Raw genomic sequence first — 26,386 nt, forward strand, 5'->3', positions numbered from 1 at the left:
GTAATTTTCCCACAAAAATGTAATAGAAAGACAAAAATAAATCTTTTTTAAGATATTAACATATTTTTGAAGTGAATTGAGGAGATAAACAAAATAAGTCAATGTTTTTAATTCCTTTACACAAATTCATTCATATATATTTGACCATCTTATGTCCTATGTGTTACAGTATGAAAAGCAAAGAATCTACTCTTGATAACCTTGGCCTTTAGTAAGCAGGTGATCAATTATATCAAAACAATGTTTAAATCTTTCAACAATTCTGTGATAGCCCAGGACAAAATTTATGCCAAGGGAAAGTTAAGAAATAATTGTTTGCTTGAAATCTAATTAAACCCCTAATGTACTTAAGGTGTAATTGTTGTTTTACAATGGCTGAATATGCATAATAATCAAATTCCTTGTGTGAGAAATGCAGCGTCCATTTTAGAGAAAATGTCTTACTCAGTTTGGGCAGCTATAACAAATTACCACAGACTTGTGGCTTGAACAACAGAAATTTATTTCTCACAGTTCTGGAGGCTGGAAAATTCAAGATCAAGCTGCTAACAAATCCAATGTCTGCTAAGAACCTTCTTTTCTGGCTTGCAGATGGCCATTTTCTCCTTGTATCCTCACATGCCTGGGAGAAAGAGAGGAAGTGCTCATCACTTTTTTTTTTTTTTTTAAGATTTATTTATTTTATTTGAGAAAGAGAAAGGTGGGGGCAGGAGGAGTGTCAGAGGGAGAGAATCTTCAAGCAGACTCCCAGACTGAGTGCAGAGCCTGACGGGGAGATGGGCCTACATCCTATGATCAAGAGATCACCACCTGAGCCAAAATCAGAAGTCTGACACTTAACTGATTGAGTTACCCAGGTGCCCCTGACCCCTCTTATTATAAAGGAGTTGATCTCATTCATGACAGTGCCACGCTCATGATCTAATTATCTCCCAAATGCTCCTCCTTGTAATATCAGCACATTAGAAGTTAAGATCTTGAGGGAAAAAAAAAGAAGGTAGGATTTTGACATATGAATTTTCTATGGACACAAACATTCAGTCCATTACAGTGTTTAATGTAGACCAATGAGATATTTCAAATATTTATTTTGCTGGTTATGAATATTTTGGAGGACAAAACACCACCCTTAAGCTCCCATATTCTCCTTTTTATTTTCTCCCCCAATTCACAAGCTACCAAACAATTACTGCTTTATTTAATGGTATTTTGTAACTGCTTCATGCAGTAAAATTAATTCTTCTGTGATTTAAAGTACATGTAGGGGTGCCTGGGTGGCTCAGTCGTTAAGCATCTGCCTTCGGCTCAGGACATGATCCCAGGGTCCTGGGGTCAAGCCCTACATTGGGCCCTCTGCTCCGCTGGGAGCCTGCTTCTTCCTCTCCCACTCCCCCTACTTGTGTTCCCTCTCTCACTGGCTGTCTCTCTCTCTCTGTCAAATAAATAAATAAAAATCTTAAAAAAAAATAAAGTACATGTCAAATAATCCCTGTGAAATAATTTCTAGCTTTTAGAACTGCACAGGCAGCAACACTTTGTTCAAACACTTAATTCGTATACAACCAACTCTTTTTTCGTAATATAAACTACTGATACACACTGACAGAGATTCTATTCCTGGAGTTATGGATATGGACATTTTAAACTATAACCCGCTCAACCTGATCCCTAAGACTTTCTTTGTGATACTTCATAAACCAGTAGTCTTGCCATCTTGTCCCTAATTTTTTTGTCCTATGCCAAGTCATAAGTATATTTGCTCACACACAACAGAACTAAGAAAACCTTCTCTATTCATACAAATTAGTTGTATTACTTGAATAAATGGGGAAGTTTATTTATTTATTTATTTATTTATTTATTTATTTATTTACTTACTTACTTACTTATTTACTTATTTGACAGAGAGAGAGAGCACAAGCAGGGGAAGTGGCAGAGGAAGAGAGAGAAACAGGCTCAGTGCTAAGCAGGGAGCCCGATGCGGGACTCCATCCCAGGATCCTGGGATCGTGACTTGAGCTGAAGGCAGATGCTTAACTGACTGAGCCACCCCTTAAAGTTAATTTTTAAACTAAAATCTCCTTTGTGTTCAAATTGGAAAGGTCCGTGAATTAGAATCACATGGGTGTATGTTTGAAACATAGCTACATTTCTTGGTTGAGTTACCTTAAGTAAGAGACTTAGTTCCATTTGGATTCAACTTCTTCAGCAACCACCTCAACATGAATGTAGTAACATCTGCATACGAGATTGTGTACACCATGTCCTGTGCCTAGCTCATGCTCAATAGAATTTGGCCCATTGAAATTATTTAGCACCAGATGTTTTAAAATATCATTCCTTCTTTCACATTGCCGAGTGGATATAAACTTATACACTTAGATCTTTTTTGTACCATATTTTAGGACAGAATCAATCCAGACCGTTGAGTCTTACAGGTTTACTGGAATATTATTCCCTTAAAAAGTATAATTCCTGAAATACGGACTGTTGTTTTTATTGGTAGTGATGCAATTTATGAACTCCCTCAAACATTAGCATATTTATAATTATTTAGATAACTACAGAATGCTTTTGAAATGTATATATCCCTGAAATACTGACCATATGAACACTTTCATAAAAATAGATTTTGTATAACTTTCACATAGAAAAGTTCCAAAGGAACTGTTATCAGTAAACTACATATTTAATTTAGTGCTGAAAACTGACCTACTGAAAGGTGAAATATTAGGTAAATATTTCACATCTTAATGCGTTAAAAATCTGCCTCAACATGCCATATTTTTAGCTAAGCCAATACTTAACAATCTCTAGATATGTCAAAGAATATTTGTATTTGTAATAGATCTGTGAAAGACAGTGACTGACTTTTAAAATAATATATAACGATTCATTACATGAAAATGTTAAATTTGGGCGGAAGCATCATCTTTTATAGCAATGAAAAAGAGACAACACTAGAGCTGGAATGAGATGCAAAATACTTTTAAATGCAGCCTTCGTTTTAATTGTCTACTTCTCATGAATAGATACCTCCATGAATAAAATCTTGTTAGAGGCAACGAGGTAGAGAAGTAAATTTAAAAAGGCGTTTTTCGCTTTAAGTACTAATGAATGTTTGTCAATGGCTAGACATTATTTATGATCTAATATAATTGTGTATCATTACTTCTGTAGGCAGAATAGATTGTAACTAGAGCACAGATGTATTTACATTCCCCCCACAATCTATGAAAGTCGGGATATTAATGATTCATTGAAATAGTGTTTTCAGAACAGCTTCTCAGATTACATGGGTCTAGCAGGCATGACTCAAGATTTCCTTTCATTTCTTTGAAGACTATAAGACCGTGTAAATGATCTATTCTTTTGCGTAGCTTTGGAATTTTAACATTTAGCACAGATTTTGTTTTAATACACCTATGGACATTAAAAGTTTGCCAAAAAAATGGAAAGATTAGAGACTTATTACTTAAATTCCTCTTTCTTGCAACAGGAATTGCAAGCATTCATAATAACAAGAATGAGATTTAAGAAGTCAAGTGGTTTCAAAGGATCAGCAGAACTAACTTGGGGTAGAGCATTCAATGGACAGAATATATTGCTCTGATTAGTATAAGGAGAACTAAGAAAAGAAAATAGAATAATGACCATCTCAGCAGAATGGGTTAAGGTTACCTACCACTGCTTTCATAAGAGGAAATGTTTACTGATACAGAGTTATGGATTTAAAAACAAAAACGAATGAACTAACAAAATGTTAAATAGACCGACTCTGCCATAATGGACCATGACATCTTAGATGATGCAATTGAACATGCACTTCTGGGAGAAGCCTAGAAATTGGCTGAAAGAAGTGTTTTGCAGAGATCAACAATGATGATTACACCTATAGCCTCCCACAAGGGTGGGGAAACATCAGGTCTGAAACCCAGAGACAAACCCAGTAACAGTAAAAGACAAGGCAAGCTTCATTCAGAAGTGTCTACTAGAAAGCTTGCTTCATTTTCAGACATATTTTTGGGGCTGATGTGGAGATTGGCCTACAAGCAGATAAAAACATGATTCTGGTATAAGAAATTCCTCCAGTTACAATTCCAAACACATCCATGCTTAGAAAATTGCAAGGACTAAAATAAAGAGATTTCTCACATTCATAAAATAATGTTTTTAAAGAAATAATTTTTTTAATAGATGAAACAAAAGATTAAATTGTCGTTAGCAAAACTGCTTGAGGCAGAAGTCTCTAGAGTTTTTTGTTTTTCTTTTTTGGTCACATGTGCTTCTCCCTGTTCTAATAAATTATTTTTAAATCATAAAACATTGAATATGTAATATTCATATTTCAACATAATGCATCTAAATAATTTTTCATCATGAGTGAACTATATCACTTGTGCTTCAGATTCCCTCACTCCTAATTACATTTTCCAAAGCAATAGCAATACAAGTGGCCTGATTTCAGATGAATAATGTCAAGCTCAGTAAAAATTATTAAACTCTGGTATCTGTAAAATAATCTGGCACCTGTTTTAGATTGTACACATCAAGAGAATACTCAAAGGAAAATGAAGTCTAATATAATCATTATTAAATGTTTATTAGTCACGGCTCAAAATCTCATTTATTGTATTGCTGCAAAGAAACACCTATTTCCCAAGCACAAACATCTTTAAGTTTTGATAATTAAAACTTTGGACGTCAATATTCTTCTAGCTCAAGGTAGCAGGTATTATGGTGCTTATCTAGTAATGAAAGCTTATTACTTACCATTCAGTTTTTCTATTTATAAATGAAGCCACACTATTTTGTATCTTTCCTTTCAAAATTATTCAACTGAATACTTTTAACGCATTGCTTTGTCATTGACATTGCAAAATGTGGAGAAAGAATAAAATAGAAGATAAATAAACTAAGTAAAATGAAATACATTTCTGGTTTAACATTATAAATTAAGAGAGAAAACTACTTTTGGCATTTCGAACTTGGAAATTATATGTTTGTACTTTTTCTCCCTATCCATGATAAATGCTCAATGAGAATTTAAAAAAATAACTTAGGGAAACTAACGAAAACAAATATTGGGACTATTTATTTAATATTCCCTCATAACTCATTTTTAAGCTTTCTGAAGTACATTTGACAAGTTATTAGATTTTTAGAATGTACATTGTGATACGATATACATATACATTGCAAAAATCTTCCTTACAGCTATGAATTAACATACCCATCATTCACATATTTATCTGTTTTGTGTGTATGAGAACATTTAAGTTCTACTCTCTTAACAAATTTCACTCTTACAATACAGTTTTATCAGCTAGTCACTATTTTATACATTCGATTATCAGAACTTATTTATCTTTTAGCTGAAAGTCTGTACCCTTTTACAAACCTCTCCCTATTTGCCCCACACCCCAGCAACCATTCTTCTATTCTCTGTTTCTATGAGTTTATTTGAATTCCACATACAAATGTTATACAATATTTGTCTTTCTTTGCCTATTTCACTTAGCATAAATACCCTCAAAGTTCATGTTTTTTGTTGCAAACAGCAGGATCTCCTTCTTTCTCATGGGTGAATAGTACTCCATTGTACCATTTCTTTATCTATTCATCCACTGACAGGCAATTACGTTGTTTACATATCTTGGCTATTGTAAATAATGTTGCTGTGAACACAGAAGTGCAGATATCGCTCTGATATCCTGTTTTCATTTCCTTCGGATATATACCAGAAATGAGATTGCTGGGTCATATGGTAGCTCTATTTTTAACTTTTTAAAATGTATAAATGGAACTTTAATGGTTATCCACATTCATGAAATTTACCGCCATAATTTTTTGAGGAAACTTCATATTGTTTTCTCAAAGTGGCTGCACCAATTTACATTCCCATCAAGAGTGCACAAAGGTTCCTTTTTTTTCCCCACACCTTGCCAAGACTTGTTATCTCTTGTCTATTTGAGGATAGCCATACTAACAGGTGCAAGTGATATTTCACTGTGGTTTTGATTTGCATTTCTCTGATGATCAGAGATTTTAAGTACCTCTGCATGTACCTGTTGGTCATCCATATTATCTTCTTTGGGAAAATGTCCAGTCAGAGCCTCCTCCCATTTTTTAACTGTATTGTTTGATTTTTTTACTATTGAGTTTGTGTTATTTACTTATATATTTTGTATATTAACCACTTATCAGATATATGATTTCAAATATTTTCTCCTGTTCCATATGCTGTGTTTTTTTCTCTTCTCTTCTCTTCTCTTCTCTTCTCTTCTCTTCTCTTCTCTTCTCTTCTCTTCTCTTCTTTTCTCTTCTCTTTTTTCTTTTTTTCTCTTCCTTTCTCCTTCCTCTTCCTTCCTCTTCCCCTTCTTCCTCTCCTCCTCCTCCTCTTCCTTCTTCTTTTTCTTCTTTTTGCTGTGCAGAAGCTTTTTAATTTGATGTAACCCCACTTATTTATTTTTGCTCTTCATGCTTTTGCTTTTAGTGTCAAATCCAAAAAAAAAAAAAAAAGGCAAAACTGATAAAAAGTTGCTTACTTCCTGTTTTCTTCTATGTGTTTTACAGTTTCAGGTCTTCAGTTTTAAGTCTTTAATTCATTTTGAGGTTTTTTTTGGTGTATGATGTTAAGATAAGGTTCAGTTTCATTCTTTTTCACTTGACTGTCCAGTTTTCCCAGCAACAGTTATTGAATAGACTGTCTTTTCCCCCACTGTATATTCTTGCTTGTTTTATCATAAATTGATCATATATGCATGGGCTTATTTCTGGGTTCTCTGTTCTGCTCCATTGTTATATGTGTCTGTTTCGATGTTACTATCATACTGTTTTGATTACTTATAGCTCTGTAATATGGCGTGAAATCAGAAAAAACAATGTCGCTGGCCTTGTTCTTCTTTCTCAAGATTGCTTTGGCTCTTTAGGGTCTTCCACAGTTCCATAAATTTTAGGATTGTTTGTGCTATTTCTGTGTAAAATGTCATTGGACTTTTGATAGAGACTGCTGTGAATCTGTAGATCAATTTGAGTAAAATGTCTATTTTTTGTCTATTTTGTTTATCTTTTTTAAACCCAAGTCTTAGTCGTATTGATCTTTTATATTGTCCTTTTAGTCTTTATTTCATTTATTTCCACTCTGATCTATGTTATTTCCTTCCTTCTACTAACGTTAGACTTCATTTGTTCTTCTTTTTCTGGTTCCTTGAGGTGTAAAGTTAGGTTGTTTTTTGAGATTTTTCTTGTTTATTGGTGTAGGCATTTATTCTCTGAGTATCTCTCTTAGAACTGCTTTTGTTGCAACTCAGAAGTTTTGTTGTATTTTATTTCCATTTTCATTTGTCTCAAGAAATAATGAATTTCTCAGGACTGCATATTTGATATCCCCTCAGAATTCAAATTATGATAGTATGAAATTTGACCAGAAAACTGTATACTTGATGTTCCACCATGAAAACTGGTTTGGGTTACAACTTTGAGAAATAGTTTTGTTGTTGTTTAATTTTGAGTTTTGTTTTTGGTTTTTAGGAGGAAAACACGAGTGTAACTCATGTTACATTATTCTGTTAACTATTTTGATGAATCAGAGTTAATACACTGCTGAGAAGGGTATGTCCTATAAATGCTAAACTTGGTGATAAGCTGTCATAGTTACCCAGAAATCTAAAATTTTCCGAAGATGAAATAAATGAGTACTTTAAATTCAGTTCAAGTGTAGAAATAGCCATTTTGGCATTTGTAACATCTGGAAACAACTCTTCCCCTATTTAAGGGAACTCCAAAGTCTTCTCAGACAGCAAACTTCACATCTTGAGAAAATAACTTGACACCACCTTTGTATGCTACCCTTCATAAACCAATTTTGGAATGAGTAATCAGAAATGACTCCTATCAATTCACCCTTCAAACAATACTTTTATTCTTCCAATGAATAAAATATAAAGCGCAATAATAATATTAATAAATACATAAACCTACTACCAGCATTGTCAACCAGCAGAAGTCTATGTAGATTTTGAGGGGCCTAAACCTAATACAATTTGGAAGACCTTCTGTTTAAAAACAAACAAACAAACAAACAAAGAAATTCAAATCTGAGAATATAAAATTATCTGTAAAGTGAATAATTCCTTAAAATGACCAACATAATCACAGTGAACTTCAAATGTCAAGTAGTAACACTAACAAAACAAAATCTAGGAAAAAATGACATATTTTTGTTCTCTTTCTGATATATCTTTACAAAACTGTTTTTCCCACATTTGGTCACATTTCCATTGTCTTTCATATAAAAATAATTTTGTAAGATTTCTACAGAAAGACCAGAAAGATGATTCACTTTTTCATCTGGCATATCTAAACAATATTCTTAAAATGTTAAAGGTTTGGAAAATCTTTTTAGATTTTGGAAGTAATTAAAGCTGGTTATTGATAATGTCATATAAGACTTTATAACTTTTTTCAAATTTTCCCTTCTGTGAAATACCTGTTCATATCATTGAGCTACAACGTTAAGCTTCCATTACATTGTATCATCTTTAAAATTTTAATAGGTATGACTTAATTTTTATTTTGCATACTAACCTTTTTTTGGTCATATGCTTTTACAAATATTTTCCAGTCCTTCAGGCTCGCATGTGTGTATGTGTGTGTACGCGTGTGTTTTAATTCCAAGGACCAATTATATAATTTGGTTCATGGAATTTATTGTTTAAATATTTTTTGATGGTTAAAGATATTATTTAATCTATTAATTTTATTATCTATGTCTCATTTTAAACTTTTTTCATATCCTAAGGTTATAATTATGTCATCTATTTTTACCATAATGTCAGAGATTCCATTCCTGAGGTCATAATAATGTTCTATTATATTTTTTTCATAATATGAAAGACAAATTTTTCATATTTAATTCTTTAATCTATTAAAACTTGTTTTTTTAAATGGCATGAGCTGAAGTTCCCATATTTTTCATGAACAATTAAATGTCCAAAAATAACATGTTATTTAGTCAATTCTTTATCCAGTGATTTGCAGTGTTCTATCTGTGATATGCCATGGGTCCAAGTAAAAGTATTCTTTTATCTCTCTTTGGTTCATTGTTTCGCCAACCACTGCATATACCAAAATCTCTCAAATATTATAGCTTATAGCAATCTTTGATATATGAAGTGATACTCCCATTTTTCAACATCATCTTGAATATTCTTAATATGCCACTCTGGAAAAAAAATTATTTGCCTTTTTTGGAACATAAAGGATGAAAATCTGGAAAACTCCTGTGTTTACTTTTTTATCATTGCAATTTTTTCACCACACTGGCTATAAATTTGAATACCATATATAAATGGTCTTTGACCTACGGTTCAAATGTTCAAGGAAGAGAATTCTGATGATATTTTTTCTACCTAAGCATGAAGTTGGACATTTTGTATTGGGATCACTGTTTCCATAAGTAGATTTTCTTTTTAGCTCACCTTATAACTGAGCATCAAATTCTGTCCTAGCTTTATTTGGGTGTTTCAAGTTCCATTCTCCACGATTGCTTTGGTAAACATTTCCCTTTCATACCATCAGCTCTCATTTTCATAGTTTCTATTCCTTTGCCGAGGTTCTCTAAATATTCTTTCATTACAAGCAAATTTTGTTTTTATCATTGAACGTAATAATAATAGCTTAATTATTACCAACTAATCCTTATATACTAATTCCAACCACTAGGTCATTTAAGAATTAGTATCCACTAATTTTGTTTTGTTTGTTTTGTTTTCGTCTTGAGAATGATTCACATTTTTCTGTTTCTTCCTATCTTTAATAATCTAGATTGCATTCAGGATAGTAGGATATTATTTTTAAGCGATTTGGATTATGTTCTATTACTTGAAAGAGTATTAGATGTTTATTAAATCGCTTGTTTTGTTCTATGAGGCAGTTAAATTTGTTGTTTCAAACCGCAATCTCTATATTTTGAGTGATAGGTCAAACCTGAGCTCAATTATTTCATTCTTAGAGTCTGCCCCATACATGCATAATTTAGTGGCCAGTGAGAGATTTTGTCAGAGGTTATCTTCAGAATATGGTGTTCCCTATCTGTGATCCTTTTCTTCCTGGATTCCCTACATGATCCAATAGGCCTGGTTACCTCCAATGGAAATATTATTCCTTAGGTCACAAAAACAGTGGGTTAGCTCTCAGAAATCTAGCCAGTCCCACATTGCTGACTATGGCTAACAACCACAAAAAATTTACCCTATGCCATTTTCTCTTTCTAAGTACCTGCTTTTTGTTGCTCTCTAATGCTTTCAAGTTTTTTGCTTTGTTGTTTTTGTTGCTGTTGTTGTTGGTTTTGTTTGTCCAGAATTTGTAGTTGTTATCAGCAGAAGGTCCTGTCCAATAAGAACTTACATAGCCATACCAGAAGCAAACTCTAATGTCATCAACCCTAATGCTAGCATTGGTATTTGACTCCAACACATCCCTGACTTTGATTTCATGCTTCCTTTTGTTTTTGTCACTGTTGTGTTTGTTTGGGTGATGATTCTATTGGTTTTCTAGTTTTTGCAAACTCATTAATAACATAATAGAAATACTTTATACCTCCTGTATCTAAGTAAATTTCTTTAGTAGATTTTACAAATGCTTCATCTCTGATTGTATTGGACAAGAGAAGGCATTGTTTATCATCCGTGGTAATATGTACATGTCTTTAAGATATATCTAATCTATTTATATCCTCTACTTCTTATCAGTATATTTGGCCTTTTTAAATTTTTTTATGTTTTTATTTTTTATTTAAATTCAATTAATTAACATATAATGTATTATTAGTTTCAGAAGTAGAGGTCAGTGTTTCATCAGTCTTATATAATACCCAGTGCTCATTACATCACATGCCCTCCTTAATGTTCATCACCCAGTTACTCCATCTCTCCACCCCCTTCCCCTCCAGCAACCCTCAGTTTGTTTCCTAGGATTAAGAGTCTCTTATGGTTTGTCTCCCTCTCTGATTTAATCTTGTTTTATTTTTTTGCTCTCTTCCCCTATGATCCTTTGTGCTGTTTCTTAAATTCCACATGAGTGAGATCATGTATTTTTGTCTTTCTCTCATTGACTTATTTCACTTAGCACAATACCCTCTAGTTCCATCTATGTCATTGCAAATGGCAAGATTTCATATTTTTTGATGGCTGAGTAATATTCCATTGTATATATATACTATATCTTCTTTATCCATTCATCCATTGATGGACATCTGGGCTCATTCCATAGTTTTGCTATTGTGGACATTGCTCCTATAAACAATGGAGTGCAGGTACCTACCCCTTCAGATCACTACATCTGTATCTTTGGGGTAAACCCCTAGTAGTGCAATTGCTGGGTGATAGGGTAGCTCTATTTTCATCTTTTTGAGGAACCTCCATACTGCGTATCAGTGTATTTTTAATGTAAGCATTCTATAACAGAAAAAAGTTCTAACAGGAGCACAGGAAATAAAGGGTTAGTTCTTACTGTATTTCATGAAAAATTATAAATACATTTGGTTGTTTGTGGAGGGAGAATTCAATTTCAGTTCCTTTGTTGAGAAAAATTAGTTACATTTTCCAGTTACAAATCTCCTCAGGGATGAAGGGAAAATACTATATAAATAAAAAAAGCAGTGTTTGGATGAATTTCAAAAAAACATTGAACATGATATTTTCCTTAATACAAAGTAATATATATGCACTTCTAAATTTGAGTGCAATAAAAAAATATTTTTCTCTAAACTGGCTTGGAAGTTATCAGAAAAAGCACAGATCAATGATGCATCTGATAGTCTTGCTTATTTCCATGAAGATTCATGTGTCTCTATGTGAAAATATTTGCAGGAAATATAAAATTCTTGAAAGGGGAGACACAAGGAGAGCCAAAGTTATCTGATGAAAGCACTGCTCAATGATAGAGCTGAAAATTGTTCTCACTTCCCTGAGGAATTAATGGAATTTACATGAAAATATTTGAAGACATCCTAAAAATAATAAAGCAGGAATAAGAAGAGCCACTGTCAAACTCACAACTTAAACTTTGAGTTGATTACCCCAGTTCCTTGCTTTTTAGGGCTCACTATGAAGAACATAAAGTCATTTAGGTTAAAATTATAGAAAATGGCATGTGAGCTGTCTGAATTAACTTCACATTGGAGCACAAATGGAAGAGTGAGTAGAATAGTAGAAAAGCCTTTGGTGAATAAGCAAAATGCATGGGCTTTGAACTTACAGTTTTCTTTCCCACGTTTTTACTATGAACATGTTGTTCAACCTCTCTAAACCATCATTTTCATTTTAAAAATTAGGACTAACAGTATCTGTTTTGCCAAACACACAGAATGCTTATGAGACTCGAATGAGGAAATGCATGTGAAATTACTGAAATTTAGAAAGAAATTAATAAAGAGACATATTTGAAATATGTTTTGAGAACAGATCTGAAGTTAAAATTAAGTTTCTTTGTAGTTTTCAGATGCTTAAGCAGTGCTAAGTACATCACATCTAATTATTCATTAAGTGAGCAAATGAACCATCATCACACTTAACTAAATTCTTCACTCAAAAGGAATCTTTCAAACAATAATATTTATATTTTTTAATTTATTTTCAACAAGTATTTGATATGTTTCCACAAGCAAACTCTGTACTAAATTCAGTGAAAATGGAAATAAATCACTTAACAGTCTCAATGAGCACACAGATTTGTAGAAATAAAGAAACACATAACTTACCCTGACCAGTCATATTAAGTGTCATAAATGCACATTATGAGAGCTATGGAAAAAATAAATGAGAAAAGTATTTTTTCTTGGAGAACATTATAAAATAATTAACAGAAAAGATAATATTTGAACTAGTATGAAATGGAAAGCTAAGGAGAGGAAAGACAACAACAACCCATGTTTCTAAATAATAGCTAACAGTTACACAGCACTTACTCTATACCAGACATTTAAAATGCTTTGCATTTGCCAAGTAGTTTCATTCTCACAACATATAAAATCAGATTTAATCTTCCCATTAAATGTTAGGTGATTCTTCTAACAGAAGATACCAAATTAGTAGGAGAGCTGGGATTCAAGCTCCAGCAGTCTCTGACTACCATCCAAGTCTTTAACCTCTATCTTATATTGCCACTTTTGATCATGTCAACAATTTCCACAAGTTAAAAATAGAAATAAGCAACCACACAAATGAAACAGCATGAAGAAAGCACCAGCCAATTAGAGCACAGGGAGGGACACATTTTCTAGTGACTCTAGTGAATTGAGCACAGAGTGGGAGGGCAGTCTCTACCATGTTCACAGAAAGAACGACATAATTAAACCAATAGGACCACTTTATTGTGCTATAGTCCATCTGATGATATTCACCTTATCTAACCTCAATCATTTGCTTTGAGAAATTTTATCATCCTCAGTCTTGAGCAGGGTAGCAGATAGTTACTTTTTGTCTGAGCAGAAATAACTGTTATCTGGAAACTATTTACTTATCCTCTCACTCTTGTGAGAATGGAAGGAGTGGGGATTGATACTATTGTGATAAATTCAGGATGGTCAATATGAACTTTCTATTAATAGAGGCAAAGAAAATTCTCAAGCACAAAGTGCAAACAATAGCGTAATTTTTATAAGTAAAGGAAAAACATAAAAACATACACATATTTTATATGAAGTTACTTCATTTAAAACTAATATTGTGCCACTTATTTCTCACATGGTAATAGGATATCAATAAATTACAAATCATATCTATAGTAACCAATGTACTTTCACACTCTTCTTAACAGAGTTTTATGAAAACAGATGAAGAACACACGATTATAGGAACTCAGTAGTTTCCATGGTTTCAGAGTAAAGCTAATGATTTCAGGATCAAGTGAACAAGTATGAAATTTCACAGATTCTCGAAAAATACAATGGCAATGAGATATTGATTAAACATATGCATCTGGCTGGAAACTGCACTTCAGAATTCAACATAATGAAATATTGGTGTTCCAGTAAATCTTCAAAGATTATCTCTATTCTTTAAAGTGAAGCTTCTAAGGATTATAATAATGTGCTATTTTTAAAGAAAAATATGAATCGTCTAATCATTGGAAAACTTCAAGGAATAACTTGAATCTGGTAAACATTGAAACATCCCCAAAGACTACAGACTCATATATTCTTTCTTTGTATCCTGAAGGTAATTTAAGGTATTCATAATTCACTTAATTTAATATAAAATGTTACACTAATTTATTCATTCTATCCATTTTTTTCTATGCATTTTTAGAATCCATTAATGTGAAAATTTCTATGGAGGAATAAAAACATGAGACTGTTTTTATCTTTAAGTATAATGGAAGTGATAGACACATATTTTTAATGTAAAATAAGTGCTAATACGAGTTCAAAAGGGTTCATTACATATACATAGAATTCAAGTTATCAATCCTAACAACACAAATAGGCTCAGTTAAATCTTCACAGAAAATATTTGGATGTACAGGCATGAATTAAGTACCCAAAATTTCCACTTACATATTTTCCTTAAATATAGTTTAGTTGTGTATGCTTAAAGGGCTCAATAAGAGTGAAACATATTCATATATGTTTATTTACTTTTTAAAAATTGGCTAATGAGCTTTAAACACATGACCGTTTTGGATACTCATGATGAGTGAGGGAGACAATTAAACAATAGGAGTAATAGTGGCCCCGAAAGAGAGGATGATACATGCCCAAAGTTGTGCAGCTAAAATGAGGTTTCCCTGATTTTTCAAAGTAATTCTTTCTTCCTTATACAATGTATCTTCTTCCAGCTTCTTACAGCTTGGTGAATCAACTTGTCTGTGCAAAATGAGGGGAGACTACTATCATTCATGCATCTCTATCACATATGTAGCACCCTGCAAAAACTATAAAAGAATACTACGAAAATTTAGTGAAGTTATCTTAAATAATTTATACGTGCCTCAGAGATACTTGTTGCATGAAGGCTTAAGTTGCCTTTTCAGTGGTGTCTTCACTGCTCATGATAAAGTCTTCAAGGTTAAAATAAAAGAGGGAAAAAGGCCTCATTAATATCAGAAAAATTGCAACAGATAGTCTCCAATGAGGTTCAGCAAATCTCTGTGGTGTCCTCAATGACTAGGAGGAAGAACTATCTAGTTCAAGGGCAAGAACATATGATTACAATGCCTATGTTCTTATCCCTATTAGAAATACTTGGATTTTTCCCAATCTATAGAGAACACTACTCAACACCCGTTGCCTTCTCCAATATTTTTTTCTCCTTAGCATTCATCTTCCAACATACTGCACATTTTATAGTCTATTCTATTTATTATGTATTATCTCTACCTGAATATAAGCTCTTCAGGGCCAGGCTTTTTGGGTTATACTGAATAGTTTCTGTATCATAGTATGTATTTCTAAATATTAATTTATGATTAGTATTATATTATTTGTAGTTATTATTTTATGGTTAATATTTTAAAATTTTATTAATAAATGTAAAATAAATAAATGAATAAATCATTCAATTAATTAACCTTTGAAAGTCCCACCCAATAACATGAGTTTTATTTTTGTTTAATAATTTATTAATTTATTAGGGTTCCCGGGTGGCTCAGTCAGTTAAGCAACTGACTCTTGATTTCAGCTCAGGTCAAGATCTCAGGAGATGGAGATAGCTCAGGGGTTAAGATGGCGGAGGAGTAGGGGACCCCTTTTTCAGCCAGTACCCTGAGTAGAGTTAGATAGGTACCAGACCATCCTGAACATCCACGGAATCAGCCTGAGACGCAGGAAGATGCATCTGGATCTCTACAAATGAACATCTCCAGCGCTGAGTATTGAGGTACAAAGCAGTGAGCCGTGAAACCGTGCACAGATATCGGAAGATAAACAGAAGGGGGAGGGAGCCGCCACGTTCAGGTGCCGGGAAGCGGCAGCCACCTGCACAGGGGAGCGGGCTGACACACAGACCCGCAACCGAGACAGCAGACTGAAACAGAGCTCCGGAACTCTGGTGTGCTCACTGGAAACAGACCAAGACCGTGAGCCTGGGGAATGCTTGCCACCAGACTGAAAACCGGAGCTCCGGTGCGCTCACTGGAAGCAGACTGAGACCGGGAGCTCCGGAGCACACGGGGGCGGCTGGCGGTGTTAGAAACACAAAGGACAGAGACGCGCAGGCCCTGGAAGTGAGGGCAGGGACGCCGGGTGTGGGGCGCACATCCTGGGACACTGCAGGGTTGAGCAGCAGCAACAGTCACAGAGTTAAAGTGGCCAGAACATCAGTGGAGAACGGGCCGCAATCCCCTCTGTTCTGAGACAGAGGCTGAAATTCGGCCGCTGCTGCTCTGACTCTCAGAAGAGGCACAGCAAACCGCCAGGGAAAGCCGCCAGAGAACAAAAGCCTGGAAATACCGGCTCAGAGCGTGCCCATCCCCATCCCCCCTCGCAGGGGACACGGAGACTCTAACCAAACAGGGCTGCCTGAGTATCGGCGAGGCAGACCCCTTCCCCAGAAGGCAGGCTGAAAAATCAAGAAGCCCACATCCCAGGGCGCCTGGGTGGCGCAGTCATTGAGCGCCTGCCTTCGGCTTAGGGCGTGATCCCGGCGTTCTGGAAAGGAGTCCCTCATCGGGCTCCTCCGCTGGGAGCCTGCTTCTTCCTCTCCCACTCCCCTGCTTCTGTTCCCTCTCTCGCTGGTTGGCTGCCACATAAATAAATAAATAAAATCTTTAAAGAAGAAGCCCACATCCCTAAGATCCCTATAAAACAAGGGCACACAGCCTGGGTCCTGGTCAATAATTTGGGCTCTGGACAACCCCGCAACCTCTCCTCATCAGAATGACGAGAAGGAGAAATCCCCCCCAGCAAAGAAAAGACAATGAGTCTGTGGCCTCTGCCACAGAACTAATGGATATGGATGACCAAATTATCAGAAATCGAATTCAGAGTAACAATGGTCAAGATGATGTGTAGACTTGAAGAAAGTATTAATGAAAATGTTAATGAGAATATAGAATCTCCAAGGGCGGAAATGAGAGCGAATCTGGCAGAAATTAAAAATTCTATGAGCCAAATGCAGTCAAAACTAGAGTCTCTGATGGCCAGAGTGAATGAGGCAGAGGAACGAATTAGCGAATTGGAGGATGGGTTAGTAGAAGAAAAAGCAAAAAGAGAAGCTGGACTTAAAAAAATCCGCGCCCACGAATGTAGGTTACGGGAGATTACTGACTCAATGAAATGATCCAATGTCAGAATCATCGGCATCCCCGAGGGGGTGGAGAAAAACAGAGGTCTAGAAGAGATATTTGAACAAATTGTAGCTGAAAACTTCCCTAATCTAGCAAGGGAAACAAACATTCGTGTCCAAGAGGCAGAGAGGACCCCTCCCAAGCTCAACCACGACAAACCTATGCCACGTCACGTCATAGTGCAATTCGCAAATATTAGATCCAAGGATACAGTATTGAAAGCAGCCAGGGCAAAGAAATTTCTTTTTCTTTCCTTTTTTTTTTTTTTAAGATTTTATTTATTTATTTGAGAGAGATAGAGACAACCAGTGAGAGAGGGAACACAAGCAGGGGGAGTGGGAGAGGAAGAAGCAGGCTCATAGCGGAGGAGCCTGATGTGGGGCTCGATCCCATAACACCGGGATCACGCCCTGAGCCGAAGGCAGACGCTTAACCTCTGTGCCACCCAGGCACCCCAGGGCAAAGAAATTTCTCACATACCAAGGCGAAGGTATCAGAATTACGTTAGACCTGTCTACACAGACCTGGAATGAGAGAAAGGGATGGGGGGGCATTTTTAAAGTTCTTTCAGGGAAAAACATGCAGCCAAGGATCCTTTATCCAGCAAGGCTGTCATTCAGAATTGATGGAGAAATAAAGACCTTCCAGAATTGCCAGTCATTAACCAATTTCGTAACCATGAAACCAGCCCTACAGGAGATATTAAGGGGGGGGGTTCTATAAAGGTAGAAAGGCCCCAAGAGTGATACAGAACAGAAAGTCACAACCAATACAAACTAAGACTTTACTGGCAACATGGCATCATTAAAATCATATCTCTCAGTATTCAGTCTCAATGTGAATGGCTTATATGCTCCCATAAATGCCACAGGGTTGCAGATTGGATAAAAAGAAATGACCCATCCATTTGCTGTCTACAAGAGACTCATTTTGAACCTAAAGATACATTCAGACTGAAAGTAAAGGGATGGAGTACCATCTTTCATACCAATGGACCTCAAAAGAAAGCTGGGGTAGCAATTCTCACATCAGATAAATTGGATTTTAAACTAAAGACTATAGTTAGAGACGCAGAAGGGCACTATATTATTTTTAAAGGATGTATCCAACAAGTGGATATGACAATTATAAATATATATGCCCCTAACAAGGGAGCAGCAAGATACACAAGCCAACTCTTATCCAGAATAAAGGACATATAGATAAAAATACATTAATAGTAGGGGACCTCAACACCCCACTATCAGAAATAGACAGAACACCTTTGCAAAAACTAAGCAAAGAATCAAAGGCTTTGAATGCCATACTTGATGAGTTGGACCTCATAGATATATATAGAACACTACACCCCAGAACCAAAGAATACTCATTCTATTCTAATGCCCATGGAACATTCTCAAGAATAGACCATGTTCTGGGACACAAAACAGGTCTCAACAGGTACCAAAAGACTGAAATTATTCCCTGCATATTCTCAGACCACAATGCTTTGAAAGTGGAACTCAACCACAAGGAAAAATTTGGAAGAAACTCAAACACTTGGAGACTAAGAACCCTCCTGCTCAGGAATGATTCGATAAACCAGGAAATCAAAAATCAAATTAAACAATTTATGGAGACCAATGAGAATGAAAACACAATGGTCCAAAACCTATGGGATACTGCAAAGGCAGACCTAAGGGGGAAATACATAGCCATCCAAGCCTCACCCAAAAGAATAGAAAAATCTAAAATGCAGTTTTTGTATTGTCACCTCAAGAAGCTAGAACAGCAACAGAGGGACAGGCCTAATCCACACACGAGGAAGCAGTTGACCAAAATTATAGCAGAAATCAACGAATTAGAAACCAGGAGTACAGTAGAGCAGATCAACAGAGCTAGAAGCTGGTTCTTTGAGAGAATTAATAACATTGACAGACCTCTGGCAAGACTTATCCAAAAGAATAGAGAAAGGACCCAAATTAATAAAATTATGAATGAAAAAGGAGAGGTCACAACCAACAACAATGAAATTGGAAGGATTATTAGAAACTTTTATCAACAGTTTTATGCCAATAAATTAAGCAATCTGGAAGAGATAGAGGCCTTCCTGGAAACCCATAAACTACCAAGACTGAAACAGGAAGAAATTGATTTTTTAAACAGGCCAATTAATTATGAAGAGATTGAGTCAGTGATAAACAACCTTCTAAAAAATAAAACTCCAGGCCTGGATAGTTTTCCTGGGGAATTCTACCAAGCATTCAAAGAAAAAATAATACCTATTCTCCTAAAGCTATTTCAAAAAATAGAAAGAGAAGGAAAGCTACCAAACTCATTCTATGAGGCCAATATTACCTTTACCCCCAAACCAGGCAAAGACCCCAACAAAAAGGAGAATTACAGACTGATTTCCCTAATGAATATGGACACCAAAATCCTCAACAAGATCCTGGCAAATAGAATCCAACTGTACATTAAAAGGATTATCCATCATGACCAAGTGGGATTCATCCCTGGGATGCAGGGGTGGTACAGCATTCGCAAATCTATCAGTGTCTTAGATTTTATTCAGAAACAAAAATTCAGAAATCATATGATTCTCTCAATAGATGCAGAAAAAGCATTTGACAAAATACAGCATCCTTTTCTGATTAAAACCCTTCAGAGTGTAGGAATAGAGGGTTCATTTCTCAAGCTCATAAAAGCCATCTATGAAAAGCCTACAGCAAATATTATTCTCAACAGGGAAAAGCTGGAAGCCTTTCCCTTAAGATCAGGGACACGACAAGGATGCCCACTCTCGCCACTATTATTCAACATAGTACTAGAAGTCCTTGCAACAGCAATCAAACAACAAAAAGGGATCAAAGGTATCCAAATTGGCAAAGAAGAAGTCAAACTGTCTCTCTTTGCAGATGACATGATACTCTATATGGAAAACCCAAAAGAATCCACTCCCAAACTATTAGAAGTTATAGAGCAATTCAGTAATGTGGCGGGATACAAAATCAATGCTCAGAAATCAGTTGCATTTCTATACACGAATAATGAGACTGAAGAAAGAGAAATTAGGGAATCCATCCCGTTTACAATAGCACCAAAAACCATACGTTACCTTGGAATTAACTTAACCAGAGACGTAAAGGACTATATTCTAGAAACTATAAATCACTCTTGAAAGACATTGAGGAAGACACAAAAAGATGGAAAAATACTCCATGCTCATGGAGCAGAAGAATTAATATAGTTAAAATGTCCATGCTACCCAGAGCAATCTACACTTTCAATGCTATCTCAATCAAAATACCGAGGACATTTTTCAAGGAACTGGAACAAATAGTCCTTAAATTTGTGTGGAACCGGAAAAGGCCCCGAATCGCCAAGGAACTGTTGACAAGGAAAAACAAAGCTGGGGTATCACAATGCCGGATTTCGAGCTGTACTACAAAGTTGTGATCACAAAGACAGCATGGTACTGGCACAAAAACAGACACATAGACTAATGGAACAGAATAGAGAACCCAGAAATGGACCCTCGGCTCTTTGGGCAACTAATCTTTGATAAAGCAGGAAAAAACATCCAGTGGAAAAAAGACAGTCTCTTCAATAAATGGTGCTGGGAAAATTGGACAGCTACATGCACAAGAATGAAACTTGACCACTCTCTCACACCATACACAAAGATAAACTCCAAATGGATGAAGGACCTCGACGTGAGACAGGAATCCAACAAAATTCTAGAGGGCAACATAGGCAACAACCTCTATGACATCGGCCAAAGCAACCTTTTTCATGACACATCTGCAAAGGCAAGAGAAACAAAATATAAAATGAACATGTGGGACTTCATCAAAATAAAAGCTTCTGCACAGCCAAGGAAACAATCAAAAAAACAAAGAGGCAGGCCACGGAATGGGAGAAGATATTTGCAAATGACACTACAGATAAAAGACTGGTATCCAAGATCTACAAATAACTTCTCAAACTCAATACGTGAGAAACAAATAAACAAATCATAAAATGGGCAGAAGATATGAACAGACACTTTTCCAATGAGGACATACAAATGGCTAACAGACACATGAAAATATGTTCAAAATTATTAGCCACCAGGGAAATTCAAATCAAAACCACACTAAGATACCACCTTACGCCAGTTAGAATGGCAAAAATCAACAAGACAGGAAACAGCAATTGTTGGAGAGGATGTGGAGAAAGGGGATCCCTCCTACATTGTTGGTGGGAATGCAGGTTGGTGCAGCCACTCTGGAAAACAGTGTGGAGGTCCCTTAAAAAGTTAAAAATTGAGCTACCCTATGACCCAGCCATTGCACTACTGGGTATTTACCCCAAAGATACAGACGTAGTGATGAGAAGGGCCATATGTACCCCAATGTTCATAGCAGCATTATCCACAATAGCTAAATCGTGGAAGGAACCGAGATGCCCTTCAACAGATGACTGGATTAAGAAGTTGTGGTCCATATATACAGTGGAATATTACTCAGCTATCAGAAAGGACGAGTTCTCAACATTTGCTGCAACATGGACGGCACTGGAGGAGATAATGCTAAGTGAAATAAGTCAAGCAGAGAAAGACAATTATCATATGATTTCTCTCATCCATGCAACATAAGAACTAGGAAGATCGGTAGGGGAAGAAAGGGATAAAGAAAGGGGGGGTAATCAGAAGGGGGAGTGAAGCATGGGAGACTATGGACTCTGAGAAACAAACTGAGGGCTTCAGGGGGGAGGGGGGTGGGGGAATGGGATAGACTGGTGATGGGTAGTGAGGAGGGCACGTGTTGCATGGTGCACTAGGTGTTATACGCAACTAACGAATCATCAAACCTTGCATCAGAAACCAGGGATGTACTGTATGGTGACTAACGTAATGTAATAAAAAAACATTAAAAAAAAAAGAAGATCTCAGGGTCCTGAGATTGAGCCCTGAGTCTGGCTCCATGCTTAGCACGGGGTCTGCTTGAGATCCTTTCTTTCTGCCCCTACTCCCATGTGCATTCTCTCTCTCTCTCTTTGTGTCTGTCGCTCTCTAAAATAAATAACATAAATATTTAAAAATAATAATGTATTAATTTATCAAAAACTCCTGTTGGTTGCCTGTCACGTGACTGGTATAGTATTGCAGTATTGTATGTGGTGAGCCAGGACCTGTCTTCAGAGGGCATACAGTTTTGTGCAGAAAATATATGTTAACAAGACCCACATGTGCTTATATTTTATAGGGGAAATCAAATATTTAAAAATACTGGTTGTTAAGAGATGATGGCAAATGGAACCTGCTTTCAATTAAGCTGTAAATGTTGGCTTCTCAAAAAAAGTGACATTTCACCTGCCACCTGAAAATCAGAATGATTCTATCCAAGCAAAAGACAGAGAACAGAAAGTACTAGGCAGAGATCAAAACGTAAGGGGAAATCATTAAGGACATATGAGTTTGAGAAATTGAAACCTGGCAGGAATATAATGAACCACTGGAAAGAGTAGAATGGGGATTGAAAGAAAAAGTCCAATATTGCAGGCCTTCATTGAATATGAATTATTTTTAGGTCTTTAGGATTACTATATGAAAAATGGATTACAGTTGAAAAAGAGTGGACAGTTTTTTTTAATCCTATAAAAGATATGTACTAATTAAACTACATTAAAATTAAGAAATTTATTTCTTCAATTCACAACATTTTCTTTATGGTTTTTGCTTTCTGTGTGTGTGGTTGGCTATTATTATTTTTATTCATTCATTTATTTACTGTAATCATATCCACTATACAAATCCACTATAAAACTATTGAAAAATGCCTCTAGTACAATACTCTTGCTAATCAGTTTAAAGACCACATCTTCTTAATCCATATATACAATGGAATATTACTCAGCCATCAGAAAGAACGATTGCACAACATTTGCAGCAACATGGATGGGACTGGAGGAGCTTATGCTAAGTGAAATAAGTCAAGCAGAGAAAGACAATTATCATACGGTTTCACTCATTTATGGAACATAAGAAATAGGAAGATCGGTAGAAGGAAAGGAAGAATGAAGGGGGGGGTAAACAGAAGGGGGAATGAACCATGAGAGACTGTGGACTCTGGGAAACAAACTGAGGGCTTCAGAGGGAAGGGGGGTGGGGGATTGGGATAGGCTGGTTATGGGTATTAAGGAGGGCACATATTGCATGGTGCACTGGGTGTTATATGCAAATAATGAATCATGGAACAATGCATTAAAAACTGGGGATGTACTGTATGGTGACTAATATAACAAAATAAAAATTATTTTTAAAAAAAGACCCATATGATAGCTAAACACGTAGGCAGTAGGGAAAAGATCACATTCTCTTCTCCTCCTTCTAGAGGAAATGCTTCCCCATCTGTATACCACCTGGGTTTTTTTCTGCCTTTCTCAGTTCTCATAAAGGAAGCAATGGGTGGTCCAGCTACTCAGGGTTTTCACTGCCTGTAGTCAGGATGCATTTGGGTACACACTTCCTACCATAGGTAACCTTATTAGGACAGTATTTAACTCCTGAGGGGCAGGCAGGATTTTAGGAAAGATATGTTTATGATATTTGGGAGGTTGCATATTTAACAAACCTGGACATTCCTATAACACATTGTCCAAATTCTTAGTAATAAAACTAATATCTTATATTTATCTCCCTGAATCTCTCAATTGGTTCAACATTCAGAAGTGAAGAGGAATTGCACTTATTAGTGCCTTCTAAGTCTCAAAGTGTGATTTTCTGTTAACATGTAAAAGGCAATCCAAAGATGTCAAAAAATACACTGCGTTGAATGATGAAAGTAGTGAATACTGTTAAGTTTATAGTATACAATTAATGTATATCACCTAATCAATTATGAATATATAAAATTTTGTTTGGATTAACTATATGCACAAAAATATATGAGTAGCATAAAGGATGGCATTTTGGAATAGATGAGTAATAGAAGACATGTTTCAGGTCCCTCATCACCATCAAAAATGAAAACAAGGTAGAATTATGACTGAGAAAACAGTGTTTTGTGAGAATATTACATGTAATAGAAGAAAGACTAAGCATCAGATATGAAGCATTCGGGGCACCTTGGTGGCACAGTCATTAAGCGTCTGCCTTCGGCTCAGGGCGTGATCCCAGTGCTCTGGGATCGAGCCCCACATCAGGCTCCTCCCCTCGGAACCTGCTTCTTCCTCTCCCACTTCCCGTGCTTCTGTTCCCTCTCTCACTGGCTGTCTCTCCTGTCAAATAAATAAATAATATTTAAAAAAAAGATATGAAGCATTTATTCCTAATTTCATATTGTAAGATTTTGCATTATTTACAACACTTAGTCCTTAAATCTTATAACATTACTAGCTGCTTATTTTTATTTTTTCCCTTTGGTATGTAGGTTAAAGTGAGACAAATGGCATTTTGTTTATAATAAAATATCATTAGCCTAAAAATAAATAAGTGATATTTGTGTAGCTTAGAAATAGTTTCTCATTCATAAAATACTAACCATACTATTCCTGCTAGTACTGATTAATAATTACCAATCACTTCCTTGCCAAGTATTGTGCTAAGTGCTTTGCACGTATTATTTTATCTATTCAGCACAATTCTGAAGTTATTATTTTAGATTTTATTTCATAAATGAAAAAGCTGATATGTAATAAGATTAAATACTTTTCCCAGTATAACAGATGCAGCATGAGGAGTAGCTCGGTTTCAACCTAAGACATCTAATCAAGCCTGTAACTCTAATTATCATTTTATCCCAAACTATAGATCTTGTTGTACATGAAAATATGATCTTTATAATATTTCCTCGGAAATAGACAAGGCCAAAAAGAAAATAGATGTTAATAAATATGATACCTGTTTTTAAGTTAATAAACTATTTTTAAAAGAGTAACCATTTTTTTTTACATTCTACAATTAACAGGAACAGGATATAAATTTTTACTAGAAAAAAAAACCCTGTTATTCCCTATTTTAAAAGAGAAATATTTCCAAAACTTGGACAGCAAAAGCATCATAAGTTTTTACACAAAAGATGTGAGTATAATGAAATCTATTATTGACTTATAACTCTGATAATCATCTTCAAATGATAATATAAAGTCGTGGAACTTCCTGGGGTCGCCTAGTTTTGCTATGTGGTTCTCCACTTTTAAACCAGAAACAGCTTTGGTAAAACTTGACTGGAGTGGTAATGAGTTATTTTGTTTCAAATAAAATTGTACCAGTTTAAGACAACTTTTAAAACTATACATATACAGTGTTAAAAAGCATGTTTCCAAAACAATTTTGACAATTTGTTTTTCAATCGAATATTTGACCTTTTTCAAAGCACAATATAATTGACAGTTTCCTGGAACATTCCACGCTCTGACTTAGCCAATGTGGATGGACTCTGGAGGTCTTAACACAGCTTTTCCCACTGTGAAAAATTTGATTGCTGTTTTGGTAGGTTTGTGTAATGAGCAATAATTTCTTTCAAAGAAGTGAGCCTATAAGAAAGTCTAAAGGAAAATAACAATGAATGTGAAACAGGAAGACAAGAGATTATTTCAATCAATCTGTGCAAAGGCACACATTTTTTAACTAAAGAAATTCAAAGGCAAATTAAGTTTAAAATTCAGAGAAATATTTTTCATGAGTTATTAATGTTCTTTGGTCATAGCACATATTTGAACAGCTTCTATAACGTTGCCACTTTGTACTTAAATTTTACTTATTTGTGAACTATATATACTGGACCATACATACATTTAGCACAGTGACATCACAACCTCCAGTATGTACCTTCTCACACTACATTCTCCGCCGAGACAGTTGTATTGAAGTTGAATATATTGACTACTAATTCTGAATAAATTTCAATAGATATTTGATCAACACTTATTCACTTTTCTGTAAGTTCTAGCTTTTCACCTTGACAGCTTGCAAAAGAAACCGCTACTAGGTTTAATTACTTTTTTCCCATCATGCAGAACGTTTTCTTCAGGCATATCAACCATTAAACATTTATAATCTTTCTGAGGAAATGCAATGAACTGGTAGAGTTTGAGATGCCATAAGCGCATTTTTTTTCTTTATCTGGAGGTT

Source organism: Ursus arctos, unplaced genomic scaffold (genome assembly GCF_023065955.2).
Source record: "Ursus arctos isolate Adak ecotype North America unplaced genomic scaffold, UrsArc2.0 scaffold_11, whole genome shotgun sequence".
Classification (NCBI taxonomy): Eukaryota; Metazoa; Chordata; class Mammalia; order Carnivora; family Ursidae; genus Ursus; species Ursus arctos.